At 43.1% G+C, this 23835-nt stretch overlaps 1 long non-coding RNA gene across 1 annotated transcript in view; it reads right to left on the bottom strand.

The window, feature by feature from the left end:
* Positions 1 to 636: 636 nt before the first annotated feature.
* LOC126458115 (uncharacterized) overlaps positions 637 to 23835 on the bottom strand; it is a 612565-nt gene continuing 589366 nt past the window's right edge. The window contains exon 3 of the long non-coding RNA XR_007585578.1: positions 637 to 699. This is a non-coding gene — a long non-coding RNA (uncharacterized LOC126458115). The remainder of the gene's footprint in view (positions 700 to 23835) is intronic.

Here is a 23835-nt window from a genome sequence, read left to right as displayed (position 1 = left end):
AAACTTACAGTGGAATGTAAGAGAACCCTGCCAGTAATAGACACAGTCACATGACTAACCAGCTCACCTGTAATTTTTTTACTGGAAAATAGAAGAAAACGAAATGAAACAGTAAATATTAAATGGAAATTGCAGAATTTTTTTGGATCTAATGCCATGTGAAGTATTTATGTCTTTTACGGTACGAATTGATGAACAAATGCCTTCTAAATTAAATAAAGGATGTTACACGTTCCGAACTTCTTTATTTTTAATAATGTTTTTAAAGATGATTGCTTACATTATCAAGGTGTTGTTTTCATATGAGCAGAATTAATTAAGAACAATGCTTTACACGCTGCACCACTTGTAAACTTACAGTTGAGGCAAATTGTAGCACAAACTGCCTGTACACATGAAGTGCATTATAACAACGGTAACGAACTAATGAAGCTGGCCTATTGGTAACAATTAGTTCGTGAAGGCAGCAAAAGGAATAATGGCGGGTGAAAGGACGCAGACAATATCGATGTCTATCATCGGTATCCCACACTGTCTGTGCTACAGCTCATGCTATCCGGAAGCATCTATGCTTTCAGAGAGAATCTGGCATCTGGCTAGGCGATGTATTTGTAATTAGAGGTTTGAGACGACTTACCTTTGTAGGCGCAGGAGACAGGCAACTCAGCAACTACCGACATCGTTGTTTCAGTCACTGATCTGCGAACAGAAAAATGGAGTTACTGTAGCACATAATATTGTTTCTAAGTCAACAACATCATAAAGATAAGGAGCTAATCTCCTTTTATGGCTCGACACGACAGAATCTAGAACACTCACTTTACTAAAGAAGCATTTGGCCCAAGTATTACTGTGCACCTATTTTCCTATCTCAAGCTGTGTACTTACGCTGCGGCGTGACAAAATTAATCATCTATGGTCAAGTCAATGACAGTGTATGCACAGATAAACACAAATGTGCTTTTATGCTCCCGCGGGAAGCACAACGATGAAGCCCTTGCGCAGAGCCGGCCGCTGTGGACGAGGGGTTCAATGCCTTTTAGTCCCGAATTGAGCTACTGCTACGGTCACAGGTTCGAATCCTGCATCGGGCATTGATGTGTGTGGTGTCCTTAGGTTAGTTAGGTTTAGGTAGTTCTGTGTCTAGGGGACTGACGACCTCAGAGGTTAAGACCCATAGTGAACCATTTTGAACCTTGCGCAGATTCTCAGAAAAGAGACGCAGTTTTTTTTTTTTAATACACACTGGTGTCCAAAATTGAAGCAACAAACCACTATTTCCCCGTCCTGTGTCTAATTCACTATATAATCATACAAACTGTAGACAGATGTCCGTACGATCGCGTCCCTCAGGGAAGGTGGCATTGTGGTAACGGACAGCCACGCATGCGATGACGTCAAGGCACCTGTCACATGGGGATAGTGTTTGGCGGGTAGTCAAATATCATCAACAGCTGTGTACACAGTCACAGACGGTGCAGTATGACATAGAAAAGACGCCTACCAGGCTCTCTGCGGTGGAGGGGAATGGAAGCAGGACCGTCACAAACTAATGTGCCCCGATTGCTTAATGTGACTCGTCCTGCTGGTTTTCAGCTGTGGCGGCAATTTATAGAGGCCGAAATTGTATTCGCAAGACCAGGACGGGGTCGACCACATGTAACTCAGAAAGAGAGAACCGTTATTTGGCTGTAAGTGCACGGCGCTGCCACCTTAGTACTGCACGGCAACTGGCATCTGACATCGCAGCATCAACTTCACGTGTTGTAGTGAGGCAAATGATGTACAGAATGTTTCGGCAGAGTGGTCCTTATTGTTGGAGACCTGCTGCACGTGTACTTCTGACGAGTCTTCACAGAGGTGAAGGTCCTGGATGGTCGAATATATTGTTCTTTTCACAGATGAGTCCCGATTTGGTCTGGACAATGATTCTCGGCGGATTCACATCTGGAGGGAACGTGCAACCACTGTGAAAAGGGACTGATATCGAGATGGTCCCTATCGGTGTGGGCAAGAATTATGTTGACCACTCGGACATCTCTTCACGAAATTGTACGGTTAAATCGCCAAGGTATACCTGCTGTGAGGCATCGTGACGAGATCTTGGGACCTGATGTGCGGTGTTGCGAGGTGCTGTGGCCGCAGACTTCATATTGCTGGACGATAATGCTCGACCTCATGATGCAAGCGTGATTCATGTTTTCTTGGAAACGGAAGATATTGCACACATGGCACTAGGGACAGGGGATGCATCACGTTAGTATCCACCAATCACTCTCGAAGACTTTCCAGGAGCACCGCAGGAAGAACGGGCGTTATCGCCTCAACGCGAGATTGATGGCGTCATTCACAGCATGTCCCGTCGTTTTTCACGCCTGTAATGCTGCCAGAGGTCGTCACATCCCATACTGAACGCATTAAGCAGATGTCGTAATGTGTGTGTAAATCCGTTAAGTTGGAAGAAAAAGAGCATTTTTGTCTACCGTTACGCATGATGCAGTTGTTTACGTTCTGTATTCATTACATTGTTTCTACTTTACTATCACAAAATTTCTGGTTGTTGCTTTAATTTTGCACACTAGTGTGTAAGTGGACAGAAAAAAGAAATACAGTAGCGCGTTAACTGAGCTGTGTTGTGCACCAGCCGCAGGCCGCGTGCGTCCACTATTCCGACGCATCCGCATTGCAGGGTTGCCTACTCGTCGCCCGCAAGTGTACTCGTCTCTCTTCCGGAGATTGTGTATTCATACAAGACGGGCATCACACGTCACAACACGGTGCTGTACACAAATAGCATGTTTATAAGCGGAAAAATTCGAATATGCTCCTGTTTATTTAAAATACTCTGAATGAAAACTGGGATACCAGCTGCCTCATTCTATCTTCCTCAGCGGCTTTAAAAATTGTCCCAAAAACTTTTGCATGCGAACATATCCGCGCTCTCCACTCCTACTAGCCTTACCACTTCACTCAATCTACCCAACTCAATTTCATCATTTCTCTGTGTCTCTCTAACTGTCATCGTCTCCTGTGTCAAAGGCACAGTCTCCTTCGTTCTGTACTACTACTATAGTCTCATCTCGTTCTCACTGTCTCCCTCTTTCTCTTACTGCTAATACCTCATCCCTACCTTCATACTGCGCTGTGTGTCCTCATTGTTACTATCTATCTCTTCCTCGTTTTCATTGTCATATACTCTGTCTCTCACTATCACTGACTCTCTCTCTCCCCCCCCCCCCCTCTCCCTCCCTCACGCTCCCTCCTTCATTCTTTTCCTAGCACTGTTACGTTAACACACACAGAGTCATTGTCTCCTCTTCACTTTTTCTTAATTGCCACTGCCCTGTACTATTCTCTCTCAGCATAGAAAATATGTTGCCTGCCAAAAATTTTTAAAGTGCTGAGGGAGGTACATCGAGGCAGCAACTACCCCACTTTTCCGCCAGTGTCTTTTAAATAAACAGGAACATATTCGCATTTTTTTGAGGTCTGATAGAAGCATTTTTCCGCTGGTTCCCTTCTTTTTCCGGCTGCAGCACGGCACGTAATTCACATTGAAAGAAATACATTTTTCAGTAAAAGTAGTTTACTTATGCCATACTGGGTAACGCAAAACTTATTCTGCACTTTAGACCGTATTTTATGTGGAATAACTTTTGCATGTTGTACTACAAAATGAGAGTCCGAAGTGATATAGCAGACACTCTGCAACATATTTTCCGTGCTAAGACACTTTATAAACTACGTTTTGCTTCACACTGGATTTTACGAAGTGGAATTTTACGTGTACGAGTTTGGTAAAGTTGATCCTCTGTACTTCGGAAACGGATAAAGATATGAAGAAAATTTTCAAATCTATTCGAGATCGGAATCTTCGAAATATATCGTACAAAATACAGCTGTGCATAGCCCTCTCAGAATCCGCGGCAGAGCTTTGGTACCCAAAAACCAAGTTTTGGGGTGTTTGTCGATAACGGAGATTGAAACGTCCCCTTTTAAACAATTATACAGATGACTGTGCTTAACCTGACACACAATATTTTTAGCGCAACGCAATCTGACTTTCAAAATTCCCTACAAAAGAATGGCCCTGACTAACATTAAACTATACCTTTCACAAATCACTTACAAAAATCTTCGCTGCTCAAGCTACTGCAATACAGCGAGTGCCACTACTGCCAGCTAAATAAAAGATTCAAACTACGGAAGGCACTAACTACTGATAGGGATAGTTAGCAAATGAAAGATATTAATAGAGAACAAACAATGTATTTACCTTGATATCATCATATATAAATATAGCAGTTCATGACAAATTTCAAAACTCCGCCATCTCTCTCCCCACATCCACCACTGCTGGCGGCTCACCTCCAACTGCGCAACGCTACGCGCTGTTCACATCCAGCTGCCTAACACTACAATGGCGAGTATTACAACAATGCAAAGCGGCCACAGACTGCACACAGCACAGCCAGTGATTTTCATACAGAGGTGGCGTTACCAATAAAAAAACCTAAACAGCCTACTTACAAGATGTCTCTTGTAGGTAAATACCTAAAGAACATACAGGTAAAATCTGAGCAATTTTCTGCGGGTATTTCTTATTCAGATTTCACCTCATACCTGACTATACTTGTAGAAGTAAATTTTTAACCTATCTTCGAAACGGTATCAGAAAATTTTTCGTCCGCTAGTGACGGTGAAAATACAGTAAAAATAATCTTTTGTGAGCCCGGAGAAACCGCCCATGAACGAATGGTACATCCGTAAGTCGTATCAAGCCCTCCGTAGACAACACAAAATGCAAGAAGAACCAACCGACTTGCTCAATTTCCAAAGCAGGAGGATATGTGTAATATTCATCCTTTGACCCGTACAGGAGGATAGTTACACTACGGTGATCATTCCATTAGGTACAAAACTGGTCTCCAGCCCAAAGGCTATGCAAAACACTTGACCCTAAGTAGTCAATGCATGTTATCGAAATGGTGAGAGTTAGATGAAAAGGGGAAGCACATTTCAGAGTCAAACTTATCACATAAACTGCCTCTTCCATCAACTATGCTATTCGAATGTGGGTAAAAAAAGCAAACGAAGTGATCGAGAAAAAAAGGTATGTGTAAAACCTTCCGGATTTCAGACCTATGAAAAAAGTCTCAGCTGTTCAACAGACGATGATCTGAAGTATATGCTAGATAACTTTTCCTACGCTTTGCAATGAACGACACGTTGGTGAAGGGAAGGACTTACTAACACCCTAGTTTTCACCCTTAGTCACTTCAGACTGTGTAGTCTCCTAATTCAGAGAATATGCTCAGGAATCTTGAAGAAAATGACGCCCAAAATGAACAACATGTACATCAGTGACAAGATGCACTCCCACTTCTCTGGTTTCGTCAATGAACAAAACATGTACTGAGTGGGAAAAACCTTTGTTCACAGAAGGAGCCTTTTCTTGCTCATAACGTCAAAGTATGGTGCCCAGAGTTCAGGTGACTAGCACGACTGATCCACTTCGTTTCGCAAATTAGACTGGTAATTAGGCTTAGCAATACGTTGAAATGGTGCATAACTTTCTCAGATCTCAATTTGCCCTTTTACCGGTCAATGATCCTACAATATTCTTATGGGAGTATGCGACAAGCTGTCCGAAAGAACATGCGTGAATTCTATGAGTGCTTTGCTTCTAGTCGTGTCATTTCTCATAGTGGGGTTATCTTGGGGCCCCCTCGCTTTTCCGACATGACTCTCTGCGACCTTTTACAAGCGGTTACCGGGAAACAAAAATGTTTCATGCCGATGCACCCATAACAATCCGAACCGTAGAAGAGCCTATTCGGGACAAGATTATGGCAGTACCTGTCAGCATTGTACGAAATGTCGCTCTAAACTTAAAGTTCAGTCTCTAACAATATTTACTTACAATGGAGGACATTTGCCAGACATAATATTCAGATAATTACTTTCTTCGTACTGTACCGCTAAAGGCCCTTCTTGTGCTTTAAATTTGTTTGTAATGAAATATTTAAAAAATAATTCCACAAAGTACAATTAGTTCTTGAAATGTTCCCGTTTCGTTGAAACGCTCTAGTTCCCAAGTAATGTTAACAGTCACGCTTTGCATTACGTCTAAATTTTTCGGTGAACGGACGGACGTCTAAAGGGTAAATACAGTCGCATAGATAGACAGATAGATAGATCGACAGACGGATAGAGAGACAGAGAGAGACAGAGAGAGAGAGAGAGAGAGAGAGAGAGAGAGAGAGAGAGAGAGAGAGAGAGAGAGAGAGAGAGAGAGAGAGGGGGGGGGTGGCGGGGGGGGGGGGGGAGGAGGACAGAGAGGGAGGGAATTACGGGGTAGTGGCGATATATATGAGTGTACCGAGAAAACTATTTCAGAGTCACATTGACTGCATAGCCATATCATCTTATTACTAGTTTCCATCCCATAATAGCAGTAACTCGTGGGTGTCATAGTAATATGGTACAGTGATTAATAAAGTCACTGACAAAACTAATAAAATGCTTTAAGTTTATTTCCATTAGGGAAATCACTGTTCATGAAGATGTTGTTGATGCAATCGTTTGGGTAGCCAGTTAACGAACGTAATGGCGTACTACGACAATGTGACAGATGCGGGCACAAAATCGGTTATTGTCCCTCAGATTCACACTGCCTGACAAAAAAAGTAAAGCACCCAGAAGAGTGGAGGCTATGTGATGTTACGTCGCTCATTACAGAGTCGAGTCAAATTAACGTAGAACTTGGCAGTATGAGCGCACTTATCATTATGACATTCTGCTCCCTCTGGCCTAGATCCTTGCGCTGATTCGCTTGAGAAGAGTGTCATAATTCCGTTCTATTCTTTACTCAGGCAAGATGTCTCACACCTGGTGTAACTGGCCCTTGATACTCTGCATTCAGACACTCGGACGAAGTTGGCATAAGAGTTGGTCTTTGCGTGCAGATTTTATTGAAACCATAACAAAGGGAAGGAGAACACATCGAGACTAAATAATAGCTAAAGAATTACAACCTACACACACACACACACACACACACACACACACACACACACACACACACGCGCGCGCGCGCGCGCACACACAAATTAGCGAGCGCGCGGAACGACCAAAACGGTATAGAACTATATACAGATACCACAACACATACAAAAGACGAATGAAAAACACAGAGCGACAGTTAGCAAAAAAAAATGGTTCAAATGGCTCTGAGCACTATGGGACTTAACATCTGTGGTCATCAGTCCCCTAGAACTTAGAACTACTTAAACCTAACTAACCTAAGGACATCACACACATCCATGCCCGAGGCAGGATTCGAACCTGCAACCGTAGCAGTCGCGCGGTTCCGGACTGAGCGCCTTAACCGCGAGACCACCGCGGCCGGTGACAGTTAGCAACATTATATACAATGAACAAACCAAACCAAAACACAGCGAACGCTCAAAATCGATCATCTAGTGTACACACACTATGTGTAAGTACACCTCCAAGACGCCACATATGCATTAATACAACCACAGATCGTAGAAACAAATAGTAAATTAACCTAGCGAAACATGTGCAACAAAGAAACAGTTTCTCACCTAAGAAAAAAATTGCTACAAAAAATTACGATGGAGTGCTGAAAAGTGCTGCCTCCGAATTTTTTTATTCTGTTCTCAGTATCGGTTGACGTATTACCTGTCGTGCATGTTACTCGGGCGACTTTCTTGCGTCTCTGACTCAAGTTGCAATCCTCTGCTGCTAGAGGGCTCCGAACTATAGCATGTGTCATGGCCGTGTGTAACGTAGCTGTGTCGGCACGTGAGAACCAGCGTACTGTAATCGAGTTTCGAATTCTAAGAGTTCTTCCACACATGGGGCACCCTCTCCTTGAGCATGACACTGCCAGACCACGTGCAAGTTCTGTGACATCTGAAACAATCCGACGCCTTGGGCTCACTATTTTGATCACCCTCCATACAGTTTTGGCTTGGCCCCATCCAGTTTTTATCTGTTTCCAAGACTTAAAGAATACATTCTAGGGCTTCACTTTGATAGTGATGAAACGGTGCAAGCAGAGGTGGTGATGTGTCTCCATTAACTTAGGAAACATTTGCAAGGACGGGTATCAACAAACCGGACTCTCGTTGGGAGAAGTGTCTTCGTCGCCATGCTGATTATGTTGAGAAATAAATATGAAAACATGAAGATGTAGAATGTTAATAAAGTTTATTTTATTTAAAGGCCGCGCGGGATTAGCCGAGCGGTCTAGGGCGCTGCAGCCATGGACTGTGCGGCTGGTCCCGGCGGAGGTTCGAGTCCTCCCTCGGGCATGGGTGTGTGTGTGTGTGTGTGTTTGTCCTTAGGATAATTTCGGTTAAGTAGTGTGTAAGCTTAGGGACTATGACCTTAGCAGATTAAGATTTCACACACATTTGAACATTTATTTAAAGCAAATGAGGATAATGGAATGTAGTCGAATTAAGTCGGGTGGTGCTGAGGGAATTAGATTAGGAACTGAGACACTTAAAGTAGTAAAGGAGTTTTGCTATTTGGGGAGCAAAATAACTGATGATGGTCGAAGTAGAGAGGATATAAAATGTAGACTGGCAATGGCAAGGAAAGCGTTTCTGAAGAAGAGAAATTTGTTAACATCGAGTATAAAGTGTCAAGAAGTCGTTCCTGAAAGTATTTGTATGGAGTTTAGCCATGTATGGAACTGAAACATGGACGATAAATAGTTTGGACAAGAAGAGAATAGAAGCTTTCGAAATGTGGTGCTACAGAAGAATGCTGATGATTAGATGGGTAGATCACACAACTAATGAGGAGGTATTGTACAGAAATGGGGAGAAGAGGAGTTTGTGGCACAACTTGACAAGAAGAAGGGACCGGTTGGTAGGACATGTTCTGAGGCATCAAGGGATCACAAATTTAGCATTGGAGGTCGGCGTGGAGGGTAGAAATCGTAAAAGGAGACCAAGAGATGAATACACTAAGCAGATTCAGAATGATGTAGGTTGCAGTAAGTACTGGGAGATGAAGAAGCTTGCACAGGATAGAGTAGCATGGAGAGCTGCATCAAACCAGTCTCAGGACTGAAGACCACAACAACAATTATTTAAAAAGCTTTGTCCGCAGCTCGTGGTCGTGCGGTAGCGTTCTCGCTTCCCGCGCCCGTGTTCCCGGGTTCGATTCACGGCGGGGTCAGGGATTTTCTCTGCCTCGTGATGACTGGGTGTTGTGTGATGTCCTTAGGTTAGTTAGGTTTAAGTAGTTCTAGGTTCTAGGGGACTGATGACCATAGATGTTAAGTCCCATAGTGCTCAGAGCCATTTAAAAAGCTTTAAGAGTTTACATATAAAAATTCGGGGGCATTACTTTTCAGCACTGCCTCGTTTAATGTGGTAGTAAATATGGTGGTGTTTCATAACGCAATCATTATAAACATAAACAAACAGGTATTACAGAGCACTGAATATCTTTCACAAATAAAAAAGAAGCGAAACGCATATGGTACAATGCGTTGTTTAAGACTGTATAACTTTCAAATACTCCCGCTTCCCGGCACGCACACAAACTGAAGAGAGGGAGCTGTCATCAGTCCCAGTTATAATTATAAAATCGCATGCCATTTTCGTTCCATTAGAACAATAGCTAAGAGAAAGTAGTTCGTTCACAACTAAGAGGGCTGGCTGTTGTGGTCCACGGACGGGCCGCACTATGGACTTTGAGGACGACGTCCTTCTTCACATACAGGACCCGACGTCGAGCACTGGGAACCCTGCCCATGCCATTGACTGCTGTGGAGCACGCAGGTCAGATAACATTGACTGTGCTAGGTGTGTGCTGTGAAGCTGGAGATCTGAAAGTGATCCGGTCATCAAACGAATTTTACTCCTAAACAGTAAATTTACGGACATAGGTTTATCTACTAAGGCCTCTGTACAAAACTGTAGAAGCCTGTAATAGTAATTGTGAACCACACTATACAATGAAACACACTAGTCAACGTAAGACTCTTTCTTGATTGTATTAAATATTTAAGCGTCATCTTATAAGGTCACCGGGAGCTGGTACACTGGTGTGTATGATCAAACAAATGACCACCTCTTTGTGACCCGCTGCTCGCGCCGAGAAGGTGCCACAGAGTGCATTTTGTTGTTGTGATCATGACATTTAGTGAGACGGGATTTTGCGCAGCTCCACCTGGGTGGCCGATACCGAGGGAGCCAGTCAGCATGTGCAACCGCCCACACCTTGGGAGCCTCAAAGAAAGGTCACCCCCCGTCAATAGGTCATATTGCGCGCAACCTGCCACAAGGGTCGACGCGTAGAGATAGGGAACTCTCGATGGTTGCAGTCGTGTATTGATTACGGTAAGTCCTCTCCGGCAGATCGTCCTCTGAATATCGCTTTGTTGGTACAGTAATTCGTGAAACAACCACCCCGTTAAAAATAGGAAATACGGAGTGTCCACAGGAAACCTTACTGATTTCCAAGAGCAATCAGAACAAATAAAACCTTGAGATACAGATATTTGCGGTGGGCGGCATCATGTAAAGCGACTCAAGAAGTTTTTTGTAGATTTTGTTTCTAAAAGTTGCCTTTTGTCTCGTTTCAGGCTCTACGTAATTATCAATGAATACACCTCAAGAGAGAGCCCAATTAGTGGTGTAGTACGCATAAATAAAGTCAGCCATGCAGTCCAAAGAAATTTTCGACGTGAATTTCAAAAACAGAACCGCCAGGCATAAAATGACAGTTAGAATATGGCAAAAAGCATCCATCTGATGAAATGGTATAGGAGATCAGAGAGACTTTCCAAAGATGCCTATCGAAGTCAGTTCGCCGATTATCACAAGAGCTAAACGACGCTGACGCAACAGTTCACAAAGTGCTGCATATATTACATCGCTTCCACGCTTACAGAGTTAGAATTACGCAAGTATAGAAGCGAAACGACTTGTTTCGCCATGAACTTCCTATTGAGGAAATATCGTTTTCTTCGATGGAGCTGCCTTCCACGCATGTAGCTTCGGAAAACTTCCGTGCGCTCATGAAAACATTTTGATTCATCGATAAAACAGTAACGGTTTATATGGACATCCTTGAATGTTTTCAGTCCCCCCTCTCCCTCCCTCCCCCCTTCCCCCCTCCCCCCCCTCCCCCCTCCCCCGCCCTCACCGGCGTCTTCCTCCACATCCAAATGCGATCTTATAATGACGAGGTGTAACACCGCACTGGCGTTTACATATTCGTGACTTCCTGCACCGAACATTTTCAGAGCGACAGATAGGACGTGACTGACCAACTAAGCGGCCATCGTGATCTTCGGAGGGCTGGCTCTGAGCACTATGGGACTTAACATCTATGGTCATCAGTCCCCTAGAACTTAGAACTACTTAAACCTAACTAACCTAAGGACAGCACACAACACCCAGCCATCACGAGGCAGAGAAAATCCCTGACCCCGCCGGGAATCGAACCCGGGAACCCGGGTGTGGGAAGCGAGAACGCTACCGCACGACCACGAGATGCGGGCCTGATCTTCGGACTTAAACCCTCTGGATTTCTTCGTATGGGGTTAGGTGAAAGACACTGTGTATGCCTCGCTTGTAAAGGACCTTGGAGATCCCCATAGAATAACTGGGAAACGCAATAGCCTTCATCGCCTCAGCAAGCTTGTGTAGATATGAGTTCAGACTTCAGACAGAGTAGCGCCTAAAATTTTTACAAGCTACGACAAAATGTAAAATGTATATTTATTTTTTTGCACATACCCTTTTGAGTAACTTTTTTTTAAATTACATTTGGAATTCAGGCAGGTTTCGTATGAACACACTGTATTTACGCTACATTTTCCATTAAAAGATATGCTTTGTAAGCTTCCACCCTCTTTCGCCATATTTCAATGGTCATAAGAGGTTTCAGATTAAATTACGGGCAATCGGATATTATTTAGCAGCTGAGTGAAAAACTGGTTCACAGATAAGCACAGGAAGGTTAATAGCTACGACTGTGTACCTGATACCAAATCCTTGCCACTGTTCGAGTTCAATGCAGTTTAGTTTTACTGAATTTCACAATTCCAGTATGCCCATGGTTTGTATTCAATCATTCTGATAAGCAGAACTTATATTTTTGCTGTTTATTACACAACAACTTCCATCTAACAATAGCTCCTTCCGCTCTAGCACTCAGCATCGCCTTTCCCATACTATTTCACTCGGATTAGTGGCATTCTGGAAATTTCCCAATGAAAATTACTGAAGCTTGGATGAAATCTAGTACAGGACATTTACTGATTCGCATTACCCGCTTGCGACTGTTGTTCTTAAACAGTTTAGCTACTGAAATCTGAACGTACCTTAAACATCTTCATACTCGCGTCTCCCCTGGATTTGTTAATTAATATCCTCCTTTTGACCACTCTTCCACTCCTTGCCTCCCGTTGACGTTTATCTCACTTTAGGTATTCACTACACTTTAATATATGTTTGTTTCACTCAAGTCTGCCTACCGAACCTCACGACGCAACGACCTACCTTATTCGACTACTCACTTTCAGGCTACTTGAAAAATCACACGAACTCGAATGGTAGAACTCGAATTGCCAGCACGATAATGCCCAACGAACTTTCGTCTCGCAAATAACTGGCATCCTGAAAATATATTGCTCTTACAGTCAGAAATAAAATACGTATTTTTGTGTTAGCAGAAGAGCCAACACCGTGTTCGAGTAGAGGCCGAAATGCACGCGTTTAGCTCACGGCTCTGAGCACTATGGGACTTAACTGCTGTGGTCATCAGTCCCCTAGAACTTAGAACTACTTAAACCAAACTAACCTAAAGACATCACACACACCCATGCCCTAGGCAGGATTCGAACCTGCGACCGTTTTAGCTCACGCAAGCTGGCGTGAGGAGGGAAGAAATATACTGACGTGAGGTCTGGAACATGACAAGGAATGAGAATTCAGAAATCGGACGTATTTAGTTTGATACTTAACTTTAATCCATTAATGATGAACGTACATGACGGTACATGATTCACAATATTATCTGTTCAGAATAAATTCTTGAAGATAGTAATCATACTAACTGAATATGGCGCCTTGCTAGGTCGTAGCAAATGACGTAGCTGAAGGCTATGCTAAAATGTCGTCTCTGCAAATGAGAGCGTATATAGACAGTGAACCATCGCTAGCAAAGTCGGCTGTACAACTGGGGCGAGTGCTAGGGAGTCTCTCTAGGCTAGACCTGCCGTGTGGCGGCGCTCGGTCTGCAATCACTGATAGTGGCGACACGCGGGTCCGACGTATACTAACGGACCGCGGCCGATTTAAAGGCTACCACCTAGCAAGTGTGGTGTCTGGCGGTGTCACCACATTTATCAAGTTTTTTTTCCATAGAAGGTTAAAGAAAACGGTGAGTCTAGCACGTACTACTGAGGAAGAACTTGGAGCGGTCACAATTTGTACATTTACTTAATTGTGTTTTACTGATGTGGGGTAATCTAAATCCACCTTGGAGGCTCCACCTTTAGATTCATCCTGGACAACGCGAATGAGAGCACTGGTGTTTCTCGTAGAATCCTTTATTATTTTACGTTTGGTTCCGGTAGTCATAACATTATGCACCCCTGACACTTTCTGTGTGTCTTCGAAGGAAATTACAGCACATGTTAACATACAGTAGTATCAGACAGCAACCGGTAGCTTCGAACTAATTTTATATTATTGGCTAGCGCAGTATTTATCGACGCGCCACGTTCATTTATGTGCATTACTATCTCTATGCGACTCATCAGCGCTACACATGTACCTCACATCAAACAATACATATAAATTACATTTTTAATTTCAATTGGCTGAGACAAACACAAATCTCTGACATATTTTATGACAATGACGATACCTTTCCCTGTACATAAAACTTTTATGCGGGTGATCGAAAATTTCATATTTTAACAGCTGTTGCGAAAGTATTACTGGTTTCATTGTCTAAGAGATAACTTCATACATGAGTAATATTAGTTATCAGTTATACTGGTAGTCGTGCACGCTATTCTATTAAATGACTTTTTTCCCAAGTTTTTACTGCAACTGACACTTTTTAACTCGTTATATTTACATCACAGAGAAATCGCTTCCACAATTTTTGCTATTTTCAAATGGTCCTGTAATAATGTTATATCTGTGTTAATGTTTGTGTGATATATTTTTAAATACAGTATAATGTAAAGCTATATGGCTTATGTTACTAGTTATTTGTTTTCAGTCTCAAGCGTTACGACTTTGATTACAACACTGCAACCTGGAGAGTCACTTTGATTAACACATAGTTTCTACATCTACATCTACATCTAAATGGATGCTGTACAAATCACATTTAAGAGCCTGGCAGAGGTTTCATCAAACCACCCTCACAATTCTCTAATATTCCAATCTCGTATAGAGCTCTGAAAGAACGAACACCTATATATTTCCGTACGAGCTCTCATTTCAGTTATTTTATCGTGGTGATCGTTTCTTTCTGTGTAGGTCGGTGTCAGCAAAATATCTTCGCATTCGGAGGAGAAAGTTGGTGATTGGAATTTCGTCGCAACGAAAAACGCCTTTCTTTTAATGATGTCCAGCCCAAATCCTGTATCATTTCTGTGACACACTCTCCCATATTTCGCGATAATACAAAACATACTGCAATTCTTTGAACTTTTTCGATGTACACCGTCAGTCCTATCTCATAAGGATTGTAAGTAGGCTGTTTAGGTTTTTATATTGGTAACGCCACGTAGCGCTCTGAAAATCACTGGCTGTGCTGTGTGCTGTCTGTGGGTGGTTTGCATTGTTGTTGGCTATTGTAGTGTTGGGCTGTTGGTTGTTAGCAGCGCGTAGCGTTGCGCAGTTGGAGGTGAGCCGCCAACAGTGGTGGATGTGGGGAGTGAGATGGCGGAGATTTGGACAGAGACAGTAAATTTGTAAGACTGGATCCCATGAACTGATATATATATTATGACTTTTGAACACTATCGAGGAAAATACATTGTTTTGTTCTCTATCAAAATCTTTCATTTGCTAACTATACCTATCAGTAGTTAGTGCCTTCAGTAGTTTGAATCTTTTATTTAGCTAGCAGTAGTGGCGCTCGCTGTATTGCAGTGGTTCGAGTAACAAAGATTTTTGTGAGGTAAGTGATTTGTGAAAGGTAAAGGTCAATGTTAGTCAGGGCCATTTTTTGTAGGGATTTTTGAAAGTCAGATTGCGTTGCGCCAAAAAATATTGTGTGTCAGTTTAAGCACAGTCATGTACAATTTTTCTAAGGGGACGTTTCAGGATCCCATACCGCACAGTAGTATTCTGAAAGAGGACAGACAAGCGTAGTGTAGGCAGTCTCCTTAGTAGATCTGTTACATTTTACAAGTCTTTGGTTAGCCTTTCCCACAGCATTTTCTATATGTTCCTTCCAATTTAAGTTATCCGTAATTGTAATACCTAGGTATTTAGTTGAATTTACAGCTTTTAGATTAGACTGATTTGTCGGGTAACCGATGTCTAACGAATTCCTTTTAGCACCCATGTGGATGACCGCACATTTTTCGTTATTTAAGGTCAACTGCCAATTTTCGCACCATTCATATATCTTTTCTAAATGGTTTTGCAATTTGTTTTGATCTTCTTATGAGTTTATTAGTCGATAAAAGAAAGCGACATATGCAAACAACCTAAGACGGCTGCTCAGATTGTCTCCCAAATCGTTTATATAGATAAGGAAGAGCAAAGGGCCTATAACACTACCTTGGGGAACTCCAGGAACCACTTCTGCTTCACTCGATGACATTCCGTCAATTACTACGATCTGTGACCTCGCTGACAGGAAATCACAAATCAAGTCACACAACGGAGACGTTATTCCATAAGCAAGCAATTTCACTACAAGCCGGTTGTGTGGTACAGTGTCAAAAGTCTTCCGGAAATCCAAAAATACGGAATCGATCTGCAATCCCTTGTCAATAGCACTCAACGCTTCATGTGAATAAAGAGCTAGTTGTGTTTAACAGAAACGATGTTTTCTAAACCCATGTTGACTGTGTGTCAATAAACAGTTTTCTTCGAGGTAATTCATAATCTTCGAACACAATATATGTTCTAACATCCTGCTGCATATCGACGTTAACGATATGGGCCTGTAATTTAGTGGATTACTCCTACTACCTTTCTTGAAGATTGGTGTGACCCGTCCAACTTTCCAGTCTTTGGGTACGGATCTTTCGTCGAGCAAACGGATGTATATGACGGTTAAGTATGGAGCAGCATACTCCAAAAGGAACCTAACTGGTGTACAGTCTGGACCAGAAGACTTGCTTTTATTAAGTGATTTAAGTTGCTTCACATCTCGAAGGAGCCGGACGCGGTGGCCGAGCGGTTCTAGGCGCTTCAGTCCGGAGCCGCAGGACTGCTACGGTCGCAGGTTCGAAACCTGCCTCGGGCATGTATGTGTGTGATGTCCTTAGGTTAGTTAGGTTTAAGTAGTTCTGAGTTCTAGGGGACTGATGACCTCAGATGTTCACAGTGCTCAGAGCCATTTTTGAACTCCTACGAGGATAATTACTTCTACGTTACTCATGTTGGCAGCTGTTCTCGATTCGAATTCTGGAATATTCACTTAGTCTTCTTCTGTGAAGGCATTTCGGAAGACTGTGTTTAGTAACTCTGCTTTGGCAGCACTGTCTTCCATAGTACCTCCATTGCTACCCCGCAGAGAAGGCATTGATTGTTTCTTGTCGCTAACATACTTCACATACGACCAGAATCTCTTTGGACTTTCTGACAGGTTTCCAGAAAAAGTTTCGTTGTGGAAACTGTTATAAGCATCTCGCATTGAAGTCCGCGCTAAATTTCGAGCTTCTGTAAAAGATCGCCAATCTTGGAAATTTTGCGTCTGTTTAAATTTGGCATGTTTGTTTCGTCGTTTCTGCAACAGTGTTCTAACCCGATTTGTGTACGAAGGAGGATCAGCTCCGCCGTTTGTTAATTTATTTGGTATAAATCTCTCAATTGCTGTCGATTCTATTTCTTTTACTTCGAGCCACATTTGGTTTACGCTTATTTTATTAATTTGCAATGAGGGGAGATTGTCTCTCAGAAAGGCGTCAAGTGAATTTTTATCTGCTTTTTGAATAGGTATATTTTTCGCTTAATTTTGGAGGATTTGGGGATTACAATACTCAATCTCGCTACGACAACCCTGTGTTCACTAATCCCTGTGTCGGTTTTGATGCTCGTTATTAACTCAGTATTATTTGTTGCTAAAAGGTCAAGGGTATTTTAACAACCGTTTACAACTCGCGTGTGCACATGAAATAACTGCTCGAAATAATTATCAGAGAATGCGTTTAGCACAATTTCGGATGATATTTTATGCGTACGTCCGGACTTAAACACGTATTTTCGCCAACATATCGAGGGTAAATTAAAGTCTCCACCAACTACACTACCGGCCATGAAAATTGTTACACCAAGAACAAATGCAGATGATAAACGGGTATTCATTGGACAAATATATTATACTGGAACTGACATGTGATTTCATTTTCACGCAATTTGGGTGCACAGATCTTGAGAAATCAGTACACAGAACAACCACCTCTGGCCGTAATAACGATCTTGATACGCTTGGGCATTGAGTCAAACTGAGCTTGGATGGCGTGTACAGGTGCAGCTGCCCGTGCAGCTTCAACACGATACCACAGTTCATCAAGAGTAGTGACTGGCGTATTGTGACGAGCCAGTTGCTCGGCCACCATTGACCAGACGTTTTCAATTGGTGAGAGATCTGGAGAATGTGCTGGCCAGGGCAGCAGTCGAACATTTTCTGTATCCAGAACGGCCCGTACAGGACCTACAACATGCGGTCGTGCATTATCCTGCTGAAATGTAAGGTTTCGCAGGGATCGAATGAAGGGTAGAGCCACGGGACGTAACGCATCTGAAATGTAACGTCCACTGTACAAAGTGCCGTCAATGCGAACAAGAGGTGACCGAGACGTGTAACCAATGGCACCCCATACCATCACGCCGGGTGATACGCCAGTATGGCGATGACGAATACTCGCTTTCAATGTGCGTTCACCGCTATGTGGCCAAACACGGATGCGTCCATCACGATGCTGTAAACAGAACCTGGATTCATCCGAAAGAATGACGTTTTGCCATTCGTGCACCCAGGTTCGTCGTTGAGTACACCATCGCAGGCGCTCCTGTCTGTGATGCAGCGTCAAGGGTATCCGCAGCCATGGTCTCCGAGCTGATAGTCCATGCTGCTGCAAACGTCGTCGAACTGTTCGTGCAGATGGTTGTTGTCTTGCAAACGTCCCCATCTGTTGACTCAGGGATCGAGTCTTTTCTGCACGATCCGCTACAGCCATGCGGATAAGATGCCTCTCATCTCAACTGCTAGTGACACGAGGCCGTTGGGATCCAGCACGTCGTTCCGTATTACCCTCCTGAACCCACCGATTCCATATTCTGCTAACAGTCATTGGATCCCGACCAACGCGAGCAGCAATGTCGCGATACGATAAACCGCAATCGCGATAGGCTACAATCCGACCTTTATCAAAGTCGGAAACGTGATGGTACGCATTTCTCCTCCTTACACAAGGTATCACACCAACATTTCACCAGGCAACGCCGGTCAACTGCTGTTTGTGTATGAGAAATCTGTTGGAAACTTTCTTCATGTCAGCACGTGTGTAGGTGTCGCCACCGGCGCCAACCTTGTGTGAATGCACTGAAAAGCTATTCATTTGCATACCACAGCATCTTCTCCGTGTCGGTTAAATTTCGCGTCTGTAGCACGTCACCTTCGTGGTGTAGCAATTTCAATGGCCAGTAGTGTATGTTCAGAATAGAGATTATGTGAATGACATGCGCTAGAAAGAGTCAATGACACCCAAACTGGTTATATACGATGTGATTCTGAGTTAGCATGCTTCACTACTCTTTTTTTGCTGCAGACACTTCCTGTATTTTTGCTTATTGTAATGTTACTATTGTTGTTTTACACAAAATGTCTTAATCTTGCTAATAGATACAATATCTTCCGTAGAGGACTGTTTTAAAGTCGTCGAAAACTTGATCAAGGTTTAATAAGCCTGTATTTTGCAACTGGTTGGCTGTTATTTCTAATGCAATGAAGTTCTGACGTCCGTTTTCTTGTATTTTCGAGCCCCCCTTAATGTTACCTTTCAACAAGATATTATTAGACCGTATATTTCCCATGCTCCCCTGTCCTAAAGAACGGATTAGACCGTTGGTCTGGATGTTACGTACTCCAGATCTCTGATTCACTTGAAACATTTCATCATGTGTTGCTGAGATACATTCCACCATTCACCACTAACTACGACTGACGAATTCTGCCACAGATTTGAAGCAGCATGAAGCGAGTCGTGGGGGTCTCCAGTCCGATGAGTGGTTTGATGCTTCTTGCTTCTGAATCTGCCTGCTCTATTCATCTCTTGGTCTGCGATGTTTACTGTCCGTACTTCCTTCGAGTAGTAAATTGGAGAGCCTTTGATGCCTCAGAAAGTGTCCTGTCAACCGATCCCCTCTTCTAGTGACGTTGTGCCTCAAATTTCTTTTCTCCCCGATTCTGTTCAGTACCTCCTCATTAATTATGTGTTCTACCCATCTAACCTTCAGCATTCTTCTGTAGCATCACATTTACAAGATTTTATTCTCTTCTTGTCTAAACTGTTTATCGTCCATGTTTCACTTCCATACGAGTACTTTCAGAAAAGACTTCCCAATATTTAAATCTGTATTCGATGTTAACAAATTTCTCTCCATTAGAAACGATTTTATTGCAGTTATCAGTCTAAGTTTTATATCCCATCTACTTTGGCCATCATCAGCTACTTTGCTGCGCAATTATGAAAACTCATTTACTAACCTGAGTGTGTCGTTTCCTAATCTAGTTCTCTCAGCATCACTTGATTTAATTCGATTACATTCCATTATTCTTCTTTCGCTTTTGTCTATGTTCGTTTCACATCCTCCATTCACGACACTGTCCACTGCTGTTCAACTGCTTTTCCAAGTCCTTTGCTGTCTTTGACTGAATTGCAATGTCATGGACAAAACTTAATTTCTTCTCCCTGGACTTCAATTCCTACTCCAAATTTTTCTTGGTTTTCCTTTACTGATGGTCAGTGTACAGATCGATTAACAACGGGGATAGACTACACCCCAGTCTGACTCCATTTTCAATCACTGCTTCCTTTTCATGCCCCTCGACTATTATAACTGCCGTCTGGTTACTGTACAACTTGTAAATAGATTTTCGCTTACTGTTTTCTTAACCCCGCCACCTTTAGAATTTCATAAACAGTATCCCAGTCAACGTAATGAACAGCTTTCTCTAAGTCTACAAATGCTATAAATGTAGGTTTGCCTTTCATTAATCTGTCTTCTGAGATACGTCATAGGGTCAGTATTGCCTCGGGCGTTCCAATATTTTTACGGAATCCAAACTGATCTTCCCCGAGGTCAGATTCTACCAGTTTTTTTTCCATTTTTCTGTACGGAATTTGTGTTAGTATTTTGCAACCACGACTTATTAAACGGATAATTCGTTAATATTCACACCTGCCACCACCTGCTTCCTTTGGAATTGGAAGTGTTGTTATATTCATACTGAAATCTGAGAGTATCTCGCCTTTCTCATACATCTTGAACAGGAGATGGATAGTTTCGTCACGGCCGGTTGTCCCAGGGCTATCAGTAGTTCTGATGGTATGTAGTCTGCTCCAGGTGGCTTGTTTCGACTTAGATTTTTGAGAGCTTTGTCAAATAATTCTCGCAGTATCATACCTCCCAGCTCATACTTATCCTCATCTTTCCTCTTCTCTTTCTATAATATTGCCATCGAGTTCATCTCCCTTGTGCCGACCATAGTGGCTGAGCGGTTCTAGGCGCTACAGTTTGGAACCGCGCGACTGCTACGGTCGCAGGTTCGAATCCTGCCTCTTCACAGTGATCTCGTCGATCGCCGATCGTTGCGAAGCAGCTGTCGTTGTTAGAGGACTGGGCATTGCATACATGTTCGCAACCCTAGCAACAGACATCCGTCAGCCTATCATGGGTACAGTCGGAATGCATGCGGACTGCACGGATTCAAGTGGGAGAAAATTGTTGCTGCGAAACTAGATGAGGACGGAAATGATACTGCAAATATCACTGTTTTACCTACTTTCTATTAGTTGTAGTGGTGCCGTTTTTGCTAGAATGTGATCTTTTAAAACTTGAACTATCTCTAACAGCCAAATTCTCTGCACCCTGGCAAGAAGTCTTTCACCTGAATGGATTCCGGAAACAGCTTTATTTGTTCCTGAGACCCAGAAAATATTATATAAAGGCTCCCAGGTATATGCCATGTTCCTTGACTTCCGGAAGGCGTTCGATACAGTTCCGCACTGTCGCCTGATAAACAAAGTAAGAACCTACGGAATATCAGACCAGCTGTATGGCTGGATTGAAGAGTTTTTAGCAAACAGAACACAGCATGTTGTTCTCAATGGAGAGACGCCTACAGACGTTAAAGTAACCTCTCGCGTGCTACAGGGGAGTGTTATGGGACCAATGCTTTTCACAATATACATAAATGACCTAGCAGATAGTGTCGCAAGTTCCATGTAGTATACAGAGAAGTTGCAGCATTAGAAAATTGTAGCGAAATGCAGGAAGATCTGCAGCGGATAGGCACTTGGTGCAGGGAGTGGCAACTGACCCTTAACATAGACAAATGTAATGTATTGCGAATACATAGAAAGAAGGATCCTTTATTGTATGATTATATGATAGCGGAACAAACACTGGTAGCAGTTACTTCTGTAAAATATCTGGGAGTGTGTGTGTGGAACGATTTGAAGTGAAATGATCATATAAAATTAATTGTTGGTAAGGTGAGTACCAGGTTGAGATTCATTGGGAGAGTCCTTAGAAAATGTAGTCCATCAACAAAGGAGGTGGCTTACAAAACACTCGTTCGACCTATACGTGAGTATTGCTCATCAGCGTGGGATCCGTACCGGATCGTGTTGACGCAGGAGATAGAGAAGATCCAAAGAACAGTGGCGCGTTTCGTCACAGGGTTATTTGGTAACCGTGATAGCGTTACGGAGATGTTTACAAACTCAAGTGGCGGACTCATCAAGAGAGGCGCTCTGCATCGCGGTGTGGCTTGCTGTCCAGGTTTCGAGAGGGTGCGTTTCTGGATGAGGTATCGAATATATTGCTTCCCCATACTTATAGCTCCCGAGGAGATCACGAATGTAAAATTAGAGAGATTCGAGAGCGCACGGAGGCTTTCCGGCAGTCGTTCTTCCCGCGAACCATACGCGACTGGAACAGGAAAGGGAGGTAATGACAGTGGCAGGTAAAGTGCCCTCCACCACACACCGTTGGGTGGCTTGCGGAGTATAAATGTAGATGTAGATGTGAATGCACAATCCTGAGTCAGTAACAGCAGACTAACTATATTCTGTTATTTCAGACGGTTAACTGTAATTACTGCTTTACTGTATAGCAGGTATCTGATAGCAGTGTAGCTACGTTCACACAAGTTGCCTGCCAATCTAGTACCGCTGTGTGATTATCTTTGCGATGTCGCCGTGTGCGTGGTGAAAATATATCGCGTTGAGAGCCAGCTGCGAGCACGCACGGCTCTTAAGGCGGCCGCACACATAACTACATGCTTGACAGGCATGCATGCACAAGCATGCTTGCCCAAGTACGCTTGATGGTGTGGAGAGTAAATCTGCGCAAGCATCGGGATTGCACAAGCACCTTGATGCTTGATCGAATTTCTATTATGATGCTTGTGCAAGAGTTCAAGTCGTACCAAGCATGTGCACCAAGGTTTGGGAGGCTTCTGCAAGTATTTGTCTGTGATTTCATTTCATGTAATTTTTATTTAGTCCTGTGAAATTACATTCTGTACAAAAATTGTACTGTAATGGATAACAACTAGAAGAATACTTTATTACACGAAGAAAAAGAGAAGAAAATCAGATGCGCGACGAATTTGTGCATGCATGCTAAGCAAGCGTGCGCATGCACGTTTGTTAATCATATACTGAAGAGACCATACTGAACGCACGTTGTAACCTGTGACCATATCCTATCAATCGTGCCAGAGCCACCGTTATCGTGTAACTGATCGTTCGTACCCTTTTAATGCAGCCACGCCACATTCCGACAGCTCACAGTCCCGTCTTTTCACCTGGTGGCATAAAGTGGAACTATTATTTTATTCAGCATACTTTGCGAGAAACCGATTAATTTAACATAACTACAATGCTTCAGTATCCTGCGATGTCTACAACCCGCACTGCAGCACACGGAACACTGTCAGTTTAATTATAACTACCAAGTAGTACGCCAAGGAGCTGCGGTTCTTGAGCGTCTAAGATAGTCGATGGTGTGTCGCTGAACACATTGTCGTGATCATCTTCGTCCGACAGTTTGAACGATACCTGTCTGGAAACAGTTCTCAATTTTTTAGATACTGTAGTGTGCGTGTTACATACTATATGGTGCACTGACGTAATAGATTGAACGCACTGCGCCGCAAGATTGTGTGTTTCCTCTGATGTGCGTCGTATTGCTCTGTGTTCTGCGTCTACATCTACATGGATATCCTGAAAACCACTCTTAAGTGTCTGCCAGAAGGTTCATCCGACCACCTTCTCAATAATTCTCTCTTGTTCTAATCTCCAACAGCGCGCGGAAAAGACGAACACCTACATAGTTTCATACG

Source organism: Schistocerca serialis, chromosome 2, assembly GCF_023864345.2.
Source record: "Schistocerca serialis cubense isolate TAMUIC-IGC-003099 chromosome 2, iqSchSeri2.2, whole genome shotgun sequence".
In the NCBI taxonomy this organism is placed as follows: domain Eukaryota; kingdom Metazoa; phylum Arthropoda; class Insecta; order Orthoptera; family Acrididae; genus Schistocerca; species Schistocerca serialis.
Note: the sequence above shows the minus strand (reverse complement) of the source record. Positions and strands in the feature narration are given on the sequence as shown.